We start from the raw sequence: 12,500 nt of genomic DNA on the forward strand, positions 1-12,500 counted from the left end.
GTTTTTGGTGCAACATATTATAACTACATAATATATATATGTGTATATATATATATATATATATATATATATATATATATATATGTATATATATATATATATGTATATATATTTATATATATGTATATATATATATATATACATATATATATATATATATATATATATATATATATATATACATATATATATATTATGTAGTTATAATATGTTGCACCAAAAACAAATAGACATTTTTATAGATATATATATATATATATATATATATATATATATATATATATATATATATATATATATATATATATATATATATTTATACTTTATAAATATTATAAATAATTATATATATTCTTTTCTGTACTTTTTAAGAACGATCTTTTTATAATAGTATCATTATTGAACTTTTAGGTACAAATATGAATAGAAAAAGAAAAAAAACTTCTGAATGCTCTGCAAGGACATTATGCCGTCGTGTGCAAACCAATACTCAGCTACAATTACAGCAACTTATTGCAATATTTATACTGTGGATTTTGACAAAGATGTAAAAGCCTCATTTTGTTTTGAAAGAAATATTGGAAATACTAATGTTCTTGGCGTGCCTAATTGTTATAATAATAAGGTTGATAATGTCTCCAATCTTGCAAATAGTGACAAAATTTCGAATTCATCATCTTTAAATGAAATACTTGATAGAGATTGGTATGTTGAGGAAATGGATTCTGTCAATATTGATGATTATGAAAATGACATAAACAAGTTTATGTGTATTGAAAAAAAAATGCTTGTTGATTAAAAGATTTTTCCAGTTCTGAGTCTGATTATGATGATAATGACAGAAGTTTTAATAAAGAGCCGGCACATTGGGCTGTTAGTTGTAACATTCCACTAGCATCTTTGCGTAAGTGATTAACCATTTTGCAATCACATTTTTCTCACTTGCCACAAGATCCTCGCACACTTTTAAATACACTACGAAATACTATTATAAAACTATTTCATGGTGGTGGGGAGTATTGTCATTTAGGTTTAGTAACTAGTTTAACAAACATAATTTTAAACCAAATGCAAATAAATAATACTTTTCTTGAGCTACAGTTCAATGTTGATGGATTGCCACTCTTCAAAAGTTCTGGATTAGTTTTATGGCCAATTTTATGTAAGATTTTACATATTCCGTCACTTCCGTTTGTAGTAGGCATGTTTTGTGGGATAAACAAGCCAAAAAGTCTTAATGAATTTCTTTCAGAGTGCGTGGAAGAGCTAAAAGATTTGCTGTTAAATGGGATGAGTCTTAACAATATTTTATACCGTTTTTCAATTCATTCTTTCGTATGTGACATACCTGCAAGAGCTTTTTTGAAGAATATCAAATGTCATTCTGGTTATCGCTCGTGCGAGAAGTGTTCTCAAGTAGGAGAGTATTGTGAAAGTAATGTTATTTTCCCTAAAACAGATTCATCTCTTAGAACAGATAATTTTTTTGATAAAATGGAGGATGAAAAACATCATACTGGTAGATAAAGTCCTTTATGTGATCTTGGTTTTGGAATGGTCTCCAGATTTCCACTCGACTATATACATCTGATTTGTTTGGGTGTTACAAGATGATTGATGCTTTACTGGAAAGGTCCTGTAGGTCCTTGTGCAGTGCGTTTGGGGACGCGGAGAGTGCTGGAATTGTCAGAAAACTAGTTTCTTTTATTCCCTTTATTCCTAGTGAATTTGCCCGCAAACCCAGACCATTGTCTGAAGTATTAAGATGGAAAGCTACAGAATTTAGTTTCTGTTATATACCGGTCCTGTAGCACTGCAAAGCATTTTAAGAAGCAAACTTTTTAAACATTTTTTACTATTATTTGTTGCTATTGAAATATTATCTACTAAACGACAAGACAATAATTTATGTGATTATTTAAATAGTCTGCTTATTAGATTCGTAAAGGAAATGAAATTACTATATGGAAAAGAAACAATGGTTTATAACATACACAATCTGGTTCACATTTCTGCTGACGTAAAATTGTTAGGGTCGTTAGATGATTTTAGTTGCTTTCCTTATGAAAATCAACTTGGTGTTATAAAAAAATTAGTTAGAAAACCACAAAATATTTTGCAACAAATTTGTGGACGGCTAACTGAAAAACTTTACGCATATAAAAAAGATGCAAAATTCATTATATCAAAAAGTTTACTTTTTCTTGTACCTAACAATAATCATTGCCGTCGTCCTTTGTTAACGTTTTCAAATGTTGAACAATATAATAAATTAAACAAAAGAACGTATTGTCTGACTTTGTCGTCAAAAAATAACTACAGTAATCATTTTCTTACTAGTGGTGGTGATTTCTGTATATTGAAAAACATTATTCATCAAAACGGTGCTATATTTGTAATTTTTCAAAAGTATTTGCAGTTGTCAGAACTTTTTGATTATCAATTGAACCCAAGTGAACTTGGAATATATAGAGTTACAAATAAACTGTCTTCTTTTTATACTTTGCCAGCAAATGATATTGCTAAAAAGTGTCTTAGTCTTCCAACAGTTACTAACAATTAGTGTGTGGTTTTTCCAATTGATTGTAAATAATGTTTTATAAGAACTTTATAAACTTTTTGTCTTATTTTATTCTTTTTTTGTTTTGATTTTAAATTTGTTTAAAGTAAAGCTTGTGATTAATAATGTGACAAAGACATTTTTATAGTTAAAGTTTGCGATTTCTCAATGCTATAAAAATTTAGTCTTCAACAAATCGTGATCTTAGAATAATAGGGTACTTTTTTTAAATAAAATTTGAATTAACAAAAATAAGCAAATTTAATACTTGTATAAGTAATAGAATAAGAATAGTTCAATAATATTATTAATAAATTTGATCTGTTTTACTTAATAAGTAATAAATAAAAAAGTTTTATGCAATCAACTTAACAAATTTTATTTATTAATTTTAAAAATTTAAGTGATTAAAACAAGTTATGTTAAATTCTCGCAACATTACTAATAATAGATAGAACACTATTATTCTAACGTCATGAAATGTCTCTCAGCTTGCAAGAAATTGATCAAAATCACATAAATCAAAGATTTATTGTTTGTAAATGCTAAAATTTCTAAATGAAAATGTGTTTTTAAAGTTTTAAAAAGTTTTATTATTATGCTGGAAGATGTTATTGTTCATTTTGAAGATGAACAAGATAATTCTGTAAAAGCAATTCCCATATCTTGGCTGCAGGATGTAAACAAATTTGGATATTGGCCACAATTTAGGTCAACAGGACAAATCAAAAGTGCAATAAAAAATGCAACAGAACCAGTTGTTGGAATGTGGAAACTTTGTCGTTTGCGAGTAATTCATAAATATTGTAATAATCAACTACAACTATACAAATAATTATAGTTGAAAACAAAAATGAATAAAGTAATTGATATACTGAATACATTAAATATATACGGTATATCAGTATACTTCGATCATTTTTATTTTCATAATTGTGAATCACCATATTCAGACTATTTATATAAATAGGCTGAACTTATAGTGATTCCCCATTGTTGATTTTATTTAAAATAATTGTTAGCTAATGATTATTAGTATTTCAGGGGTGCTATAAAATGACTGTTCAGGGGCTTGTAGGATTATTTGAATTGGCTATTTGAATTTGCCAAAGTTAGTTCCTGTTGGTGTAAGTTGACCACCAGGAACATATAAAAGAAATTAAGTTTTTTATTTAATTACACTGTCCAACTGTCCAATTATTGAATTGATCATCCCTTGCTGCCAGTAAAAAAGTGACTTTTCTTTTATTATTTCACACCAAGTATTTGCGTTTTTTACTTAGAAGTGATAAAACATTTTTTTACTGTTTAGGCGCTCTAGAAGCAGCTCAAAAACACACAAAATCTACAGAGTGCCAGTCAAACTTGGATTTGGATAAAGAGAAAAAAGGCCAAAAGCAAAAAGTAAAGAGACAGCACAATTCTGATGTTGAAAACCTTGAGTATCTAACAGAGATGGAACAACAACTTCAAGAGCAATATGATGAGCGAAGATTGCCATTAATTCCTACTTTTCCTAAAGGTATTTTGCAAAACATTAATGGTAAAGAGGTATTAGCTTAGTTAAGAAATTTTATTATCTGTTGTGAGTTTGTATTTTGCATTGTTGACAACTGGAGGATTATTTGTTTTAATCGATCTATAGTTGTTTTAGGAAACAAGTCTGGCAAGAGCACAACCCAAGAGACCAAGAGACCAACTTCTAGCGTACAAAATACAACCGACAAAAAGAAACATGAAAAGTTAGAAACATTGCTTTCAGGTATGTATATTTAATAAAATTTCTGTTTTTATTTGTTAATTCTCTTGCCAGGTTTATTTTTATGTAATTCTAATGGCTCTAAACAGCCAAATATAGTTAAGTTTTATATATATAAATAAAATTACTCAAAATAAAGCAGCTGTTTTAGTCACATAATAGCTTAAAAATATGTAATCTGTGTAACCTATTGATCAGCTCCAACATAGGAACTGCAACAAACAATTGATTTATTATGACAGTATATGCCTTTTCAAGATATTACAAGATAAAAATACTATTTTTTGTTACTTTTTTTATAAGTTTTGATTAATGTTTTTTTAGTTGGTACTGTGAGTGACCAACGTCATTAAAATTTGCTTATGCCAAGAATGACACCTGGTTTTTCAGTGTTGCAAGGTAAAATAAATTTATCTTTATATGCTTTTAAGTTGTAAATATTATAATGCAAAATGTTTTACTTGTTGTGTAATGTTTTTGTAAATGTGCTTTCAAGAAGAGGAAACTGATCATAAATCATTTATCAAAGTGAACACATCATTGCAATCAGAAACTGGCAATTAACAAGGTATTTAATTTATACTGCGCAGCAAGCTGTTTTCAGCATTTAAAAACATTGGTAATATTATTTTGTTGTCACTCAGTATTTGTCTTACTGAATTTAGTGTTTACTGTGTAGGATAAGATTTAATAAAGATATTTAACTACTTGAACGGTTTTGTTCATTTTAAATGTTTTTCAGGCGATTTTTAAATCTTACTTTATTCAATGTTTGCTCGTCTCACAAAGATTGAACAACAATTATATACATGTCTTATGCAGTAGAAAATGATACTTAAGGTTGTTGGCTCATCAGAGGTTGCTGTTGCATTACCTGACAATATATCATTGCCATTGTATTCTATTGTGCAATTGGAACAACTTAAGCATGTTCTAATAGAAAAATCTTCATCGGATGCATTGGTATTATTAATTTAGATAATAATTTTTTTGAAGATTTTTATCTGGTTTCTATGAGTAAACATTTTATGGGTCTTTATTATAAAAAGTAAAAACTTTCCAGATTACGCATCTTGGTCAGATCGGTGGACGAATTGTTACAGAAAAAGTGAGAAGTGTGCTCTCTGAATTGATGGCTACAGAAGTGGCTCAACAAATAAACTTTGAAGGTCAAGGTGGGCAAAAGCTAGGAATCAAAAGCGTGAAAATATTATCTGCAATTTACGGTTGGTGATCAATAAATGTTGTTAATTATGTTGTGTCTGACCATTTAGTTATAATTAGCAAAGTTTACTTAATCATGTTTCATCAAATGTACAGTACATGTAATGAAACAAGTAAACTTTGTTAGGTTACAAAGCTTTAAACCATAATGTATTAGACCTTACATAAGGTTTTAACTTTTAGGTAACACGAGTATGCATAATATGTATAATAGATAAATGAAAATGCCATAATATTTACCATGAAAAAAAAATTAATTCTTTTTTATTTTTAAATGATCGCACAACTAATAAGTTTTTAATTACTTTCAAACCAATTTTTCATCTATTTTTTTTAGGACTGCTGTGTATATTATATGAAATGTTTAATTTATTTTTTCTGGTAAGGTGCAGTACAGCATAATCCATATACAAAAGATGCTACGAAAATGGAAGTAAAAGCAAACGTCGCAGTCTTGACAGTTCGAGAAACAAACATTTGAGTATCATTTCAGCATGCCATTTACAACTTCGGGACAATGAGGGTGATGCTAATGACGAAGAAAATTAATGAACAACAGTTTATATTATCTAATATACATATCATTTTAGTACATTTTTTTTTTTCTCTACCTTGAAAAAGCATTTTGATATCTTAAGAGTAGTTTACTTTTATTGAATTCACACACGTATGATCGTTAAAGCATTCAAAAGATATTTTAATTAAGCCTGCTTGCATTTAATTAAAGCAATTTAAATGGCTCTAATCAAATGCCGATTGCAACTTAAATAGGTTTTTTAATACATTAAAGAATAGCAAATAAAAGTAATTTCATTTTAACACTGGCGGAACCGTGTACTAAGTACAAAAAGCGTTAGTAATCCATTGGCCCTAATAAAATATATAATCGGATATATTCTGGCGAAACAGCATTGAGCCAATGTAAGTGGGCCAATGCATGCCCGGCGGTCGTCACGGAATTGGCCCAACGTTGGTTGCTAAGAATTCACCCATTTGTCGTGAAACTAGTTTTGAATCCACAGACTAATCTTTCATGTGCATTCGTTTAGCACCACTTCACTCTATTGCCTTTCTCTTTGTTCTATATTGCTCTTCTTCATCTCAAGACTGCACTCTTTATGACTTTATTTCTAATCATATTGACCAAGCCCTCTCTCTTTATCCATCAACAAATATAATTGTTGTTGGTGACTTTAATGCTCACAACTCTGAATGGCTTGGCTCTAGTGTCAGTGACTCTGTAGGCATTAAAGCCCACAACTTTTGCCTTTCTCCATCCCTAACTCAAATAGTCAACTTTCCAACTCGCATTCCTGATAACCTGAATCATGTACATTCTCTACTTGACTTATGTCTTGTTTCTGATCCTAGCCAGTGCTCAGCTTCTCCACATTCACCCTTAGGTTCTTCTGATCACATTTTGATCTTTCTAAAACTAATATCTCATTCTTCTTCATCACCTGAATCCCCCTATAACCAAACCTCTTACAACTACAGTAAAGCTGAATGAGATTCTTTCCGTGATTTTCTACGTGATGGCCCTTGGGTGGAAATCTTTCTTCTTCCTGTCGACCAATGGGCTTGTAACATAACTTCGTGGATTCAGGCTGGCATGGAATCTTTTATTCCCTTTCGACAATTCCAGGTCAAGCTTTACTCTTCGCTATGGTTTTCCTCACACTCTGCTGGTGCGATTGCCAATCGAAACCGTTACTTCCATATTTATCAGCAAAACAATTCTCCAGAAATCTGAGGTCTGTTTATTACTGCTAGAAACAATTGTAAAAAGGTTTTGTCTAACGCCAAAACCCGCTACTCTCAGGTCATAAATCTCTTATCTTATCTCAAAAGTTAGGCTCTCATGACTTCAGGAGAATCTTTAATAATATCAATAATAAGGGCAAATCTATAATTCCACCACTCTTGTATGGTTCAGAATTTGTCACCTCACCTAAAGACATAGCCGAAATGTTTGTTAAAACTTTTCATCAATATCATCTCTTCATTCCACTAGTTGTGTTCTTCCTGATATTGCCAACAAACAGGTTGATCCATTGCTTGAAATACATATCACTCCAGCATCTGTATCTAAAGTGATTTCCTGCTAAAATTTTTCTACAGCTTGTGGCCCGGACAACATACCTGTTATTGCCTTACAGAAGTGTTCTCCGGAGCTGTCATCTATACTCTCAAAACTATTCAACAAATGCTTATCAGAGTCTTGTTTTCCAGCCAACTAGAAAGCGGCATCTGTTATCCCTATTTTCAAAAATTCTGGAGAGCGATCTGATTCATCTAACTACCGTCCCATAAGTTTTCTTCCTATATGCACAAAATTTTTTAATCTTTAATAAACAAACACTTAATTTCTCATCTTGAATCTTATAACTTACTTTCTTACCATCACTATGGATTTCGATCTTCTTGTTCAACAGCTACTTGCTAACAGTAAAAACTGACAGGTTTTATCGAGCATTAAATGAAGGTGAAGAGGTTAAAGCCATCGCTCTTGACATTTCAAAAGGTTTCGATAAAGTTTGGCATGCTGGTCTTCTCCATAAGCTTTCTTCTGATGGTGTATCCAGTAACATTCTTATGATTATTGAATTCTTCTTTTCCAATCGTAGCATAAAGTTGTCCTCGATGGACAACACTCTACTTTTTATTCTCTAACTTCAGAGACTCCTCAAGTTTTTATTCTTGGCCCTATACTCTTTTTTATTTATATTAACGATCTTCAAGATATTCTCACATGTGAGGTGGCATTGTTTGCAGATGATTTTACCATTTATTCTTGTATGATAAGAAACCAACAACCTCTGATTGCTTGAAGGGGGCATTTGAGCTTGAACAGGATCTCACTTCTGCTACAGCATAGGGCTCACAGTGGATGGTGAACTTTAATTCATATAAAAAGAATTTAAACCTTCCCATATTTATGAACGGTAATGTAGTCGATGGGGCACCTCCTCTTCATCTTCTAGGATTACCTCTTACTTCAAATCTTTCTTGGAAACCATATATAAAATCAGTTGCAAAATTAGCCTCAGCTGTAGTTGCATCTCTTTATCGAACTCGTCACTTTCCTACTTCGGATTCTATTCTCTATCTCTATAAATCTCAAATCCGTCCTTGTATGGAATACTGTTGCAATATCTGGGGCGGATCTTCTAATGATGCCCTTTCTCTTTTAGACAAGGTGCAAAAACGCATTGTAAACATAGTTGGACCTGCTCTTGCAGCCAACCTCCAACCATTATCACATCGTCGTAATGTTGCTTCTCTTTCTCTTTTCTATAAATACTATAATGGGCGCTGCTCTAAAGAGCTAGCGTCTCTTGTGCCATCTACTAAAATTCATACTCGTGTTACTCGTCATTCAATTAAGTCTCATCCTTTTTCTGTGACTGTTCCTAAGTGCTCCAAAAACGCTTATTCGTCAAGTTTTTTTTCTCGAACATCAGCTTTTTGGAATTCGCTTCCTTCATCTTGCTTTCCTGATTCATACAATTTGCAATCCTTTAAGTCGTCCGTCAATTGTTATCTTGCTCTACAATCTTCATCTTTTCTCTTTCAGTAACTTCCAACTTTAATTAGTGGCTGCTTGCAGCCTTGTTGGAAGCGAAGACGTTTAAAATATTTATATATATATATATATATATATATATATATATATATATATATATATATATATATATATATATATATAATATATATATATATATATATATTTATATATATGTATAAATAAATATATATATATATATATATATATATATATATACATTTATATATATATTTATATATTTAATTTGAGTTATGTTACATAACGTTTAGTTTCGGCGGCAAAGTTTTTCGCAATTCAAAGTAATTATAAAAGTAATAATAGAAAAAGTTAAAAATTTTTTTAAAAAAATGCATTAACCATATTTTAGAATAATATACGAGATTATACTTGTATAAATATGTTATATTTATATATACATAACAATAATATTCTTTGACAATATATATAAAATGGCTTTATTGTAAGCAATCATTAAAATTAATTTGTTACTTCAATAATAAACATAATTGTTTTTATAATTATTTAATTTAACATAGTTATTTATTTATTTATTATATTTATAATAATTTACAGTAACAAATTGCGAAAATAATAAACTACAAAATTGCATTTCGCATAGTGTGGTATTTTTGAAAAACGTAGTATATTTCCTTTTTGAATTTTAGATTTTATGTATATTTTCAGTTTCTAATTTCAGTTTTTTGAGGTTAAATCCTTTTTTTTCACTTCAAGATCATAAGAACAAATATTTCTTATGACTATGGTTCGATCGCATTTCTTTAGGTTTTTATCAGACATGTCAGCAAAACTTGAGTATTTATCAGACCAATTATACGGAACAATAAAGTTCGTTATTCAATTGATTTCTTTAAAATACAATTTTTCCGCCAAGCGATAGTAACCAAATAGGATGTTTTTTTTTTTTTTTTTATTTACACTTTGCCGATAAAAAAAAAAATTTACAGTCGTAACTTATAAAAAAATAATTACACGATCGGGGCTAAAAGAAGACAAATTTAGTCTTATCATTAAGCCCCAAAAATGTTTATTTTATTGTTTGAAGAATAGCCATTAAAACAGAATTGAAAAGATTTTAGTTTCATTATGTAACAAGTTAAAAGAAAATAAATTTTTTTTTCTTGAATAATGAAAAAAAATTGTTTGTATAAATAGTTTACGCTTTGATTTAATTCTGAATTTTAACAAGCATTTTTGCAAACCATTAACACACCTCATTTCTTAAACATTTTCATTTACTAATAAGCCAACGTGGCCGAGTGTAAAGCGCGTTAAGTTCCTGAATATGTAAGCCATGGTTCAAGTCTTATCACTAGCGAATTTTTAATTTTTTACAATTATTTTAAAATAAAATTACTTAAAGTTCTATAGAGATTATATACAAAATTTCTAAAGACATTATACACTTTAACAAAAGAAAAAGATTTTTAAAAAGCTGAAATTTTGAAAATATAGAAATGCTGCAGCCATTTTTCAAAAAAAAAAAGGTTTTTGAAAACTTAAGTAAATTAGGGAGGCTATTTAAATATAAAATTGCACGTAGTTTCATAAAATGTTGTGAGAAGTTTAATTTTACTTTGATTATTTAAATTTTTTTTTTGCATAACTCTTGTAATTTTTTTTGTTTTTTTTCGGGTGCTTTTTTCAGCAACGATTTTCAATACAAATCATGAAACAAAATTTTTTATGTTTTTCGAAAGTTCTTATGCAAAATCAGTGCGATTTATTATTATTATTACTGTTACGTCGATTTGCTTGATGCATTGAGCCTACTGCCTCTTTTCTTTGAAAGTAACATTTTGCTGGCGCATGAAGTATACCCCAAAATTGTCATAACAATAAGCTATTCGACAACAATAACTATTGAGGGAGCTGATGAAGCATTTTGCAGTTCAGCAAGAAAATTTTTAATTAAAAGAAAAGATGGCGTAGTTTTTCTTGAATCAGGCTACCTAATGGCAGGTCACAAATAGAAAAGAATAAAAACGAACTACCTTGACATCAAGCTTGATGGCATAACTAACCCAAAATAGGATGATTTTAAAAGAACGTTAGAGCTACGCAAAGAATGCATCAATATATTGACACCTTTAATTCAATTACGATTCTTCTCATTTAAGGATAACATATTAAATAAGGATAACATAAAAAATTGTATAGCATACAATATACAACATTTTCGGAAACTGCTTGCAGCATCTAACTTCAGAAAAGGTAGTATTTTCAAAGAGTGGATTTCTCTACAAACAATGATAATAAAATTTTATTCAAAATTGTCTTGTCTCGATATTTGGTAATAAATATTGAAACTCAAAAATTTTGATTTCCCACATATCTTGTATTTGTGAATTTGTGCCTATGCTTGTCTTCAACAAATAGTGCTGTAGAAAGTTGCTTCAGCACACTGACTACTATGCTTTCATATAAACGATTTAGCATGACGCATAGTAAGATGGAAGAAAGCACGATCATTTGTGAAAATAGCCATGTATGGACCAATGTAGAACGCAACGAAATATTAAAAGATGTTGTAAAGAAATATTTAAAAACACATAGAAGACTGAAATTTCCAATTGAAACAGAACCCAACATTGCCACCATTCATCAAAATATAAACATCCAATAAAAGCCCAGTGTGATATCAGTTCGCCTGAAAATGAGTTATTTGGTTCAGAGGATCACGAGGAAAACGTCAGCGAAAATAATGACGGCCATAATGATAGCTCAAACGATGATGATAGCTTCAATGAAGATTGATCTACTGATAGTAGTGAATGTAGCTAAATACATGAAACTTTTTGATTTGTATTTATGACTATTTATTACTTTAAAAACCCGGTCTCAGCCTATTTATTTTTATAGTATAAGAAATTATTAAGATTAAAATAATAAAGATTAATACAGCAGCGCTAATTTCTTTTTTTTAATTATGCTGACAATAAAGTTTAGATTGAAAAAATAAATATTTACTTTTTTTTATTTTTATTTTTATTTATTTTTTTTTTGTTCGTTAAAATTATAACTTTTTTAACTTAGTTTCAATATTTATTTTTTTAGTTTATAAATCTCTTTTCGGTTGATTGTTTGTTTATTTTAAGTTTGCATTGATTTTAAGCACACAATTTTTTTTTTGGCTGAAAAAAATCAAAACGTCCAAAGTGCCGTGGACAAGTTTTCAAAACAAAGTATTTTGTGCATGGTCATAAAAGACGAGCGGTTGCACGCCTCTTAGGAGAAGGCCTGTATATGAAGGACCGATGCACACACCAGATAATTAAGCTTGCAGTAACATCTACTAAACAAAACTTAGGTATATTATTGTCATCTGATATTAAATTTCATGATTAAATCACAAAAGCATCATAAAAAGC

General features: G+C 29.5%; 1 protein-coding gene across 1 annotated transcript in view; it reads right to left on the reverse strand.

Annotated features, from left to right (window-relative positions):
- LOC136075100 (uncharacterized) overlaps positions 1 to 12,500 on the reverse strand; it is a 140,211-nt gene that overhangs the window by 90,498 nt on the left and 37,213 nt on the right. The gene's annotated exons all lie outside the window — the stretch shown is intronic.

The sequence above is a fragment of the Hydra vulgaris genome, chromosome 01, assembly GCF_038396675.1.
Source record: "Hydra vulgaris chromosome 01, alternate assembly HydraT2T_AEP".
NCBI classification, from domain to species: Eukaryota; Metazoa; Cnidaria; class Hydrozoa; order Anthoathecata; family Hydridae; genus Hydra; species Hydra vulgaris.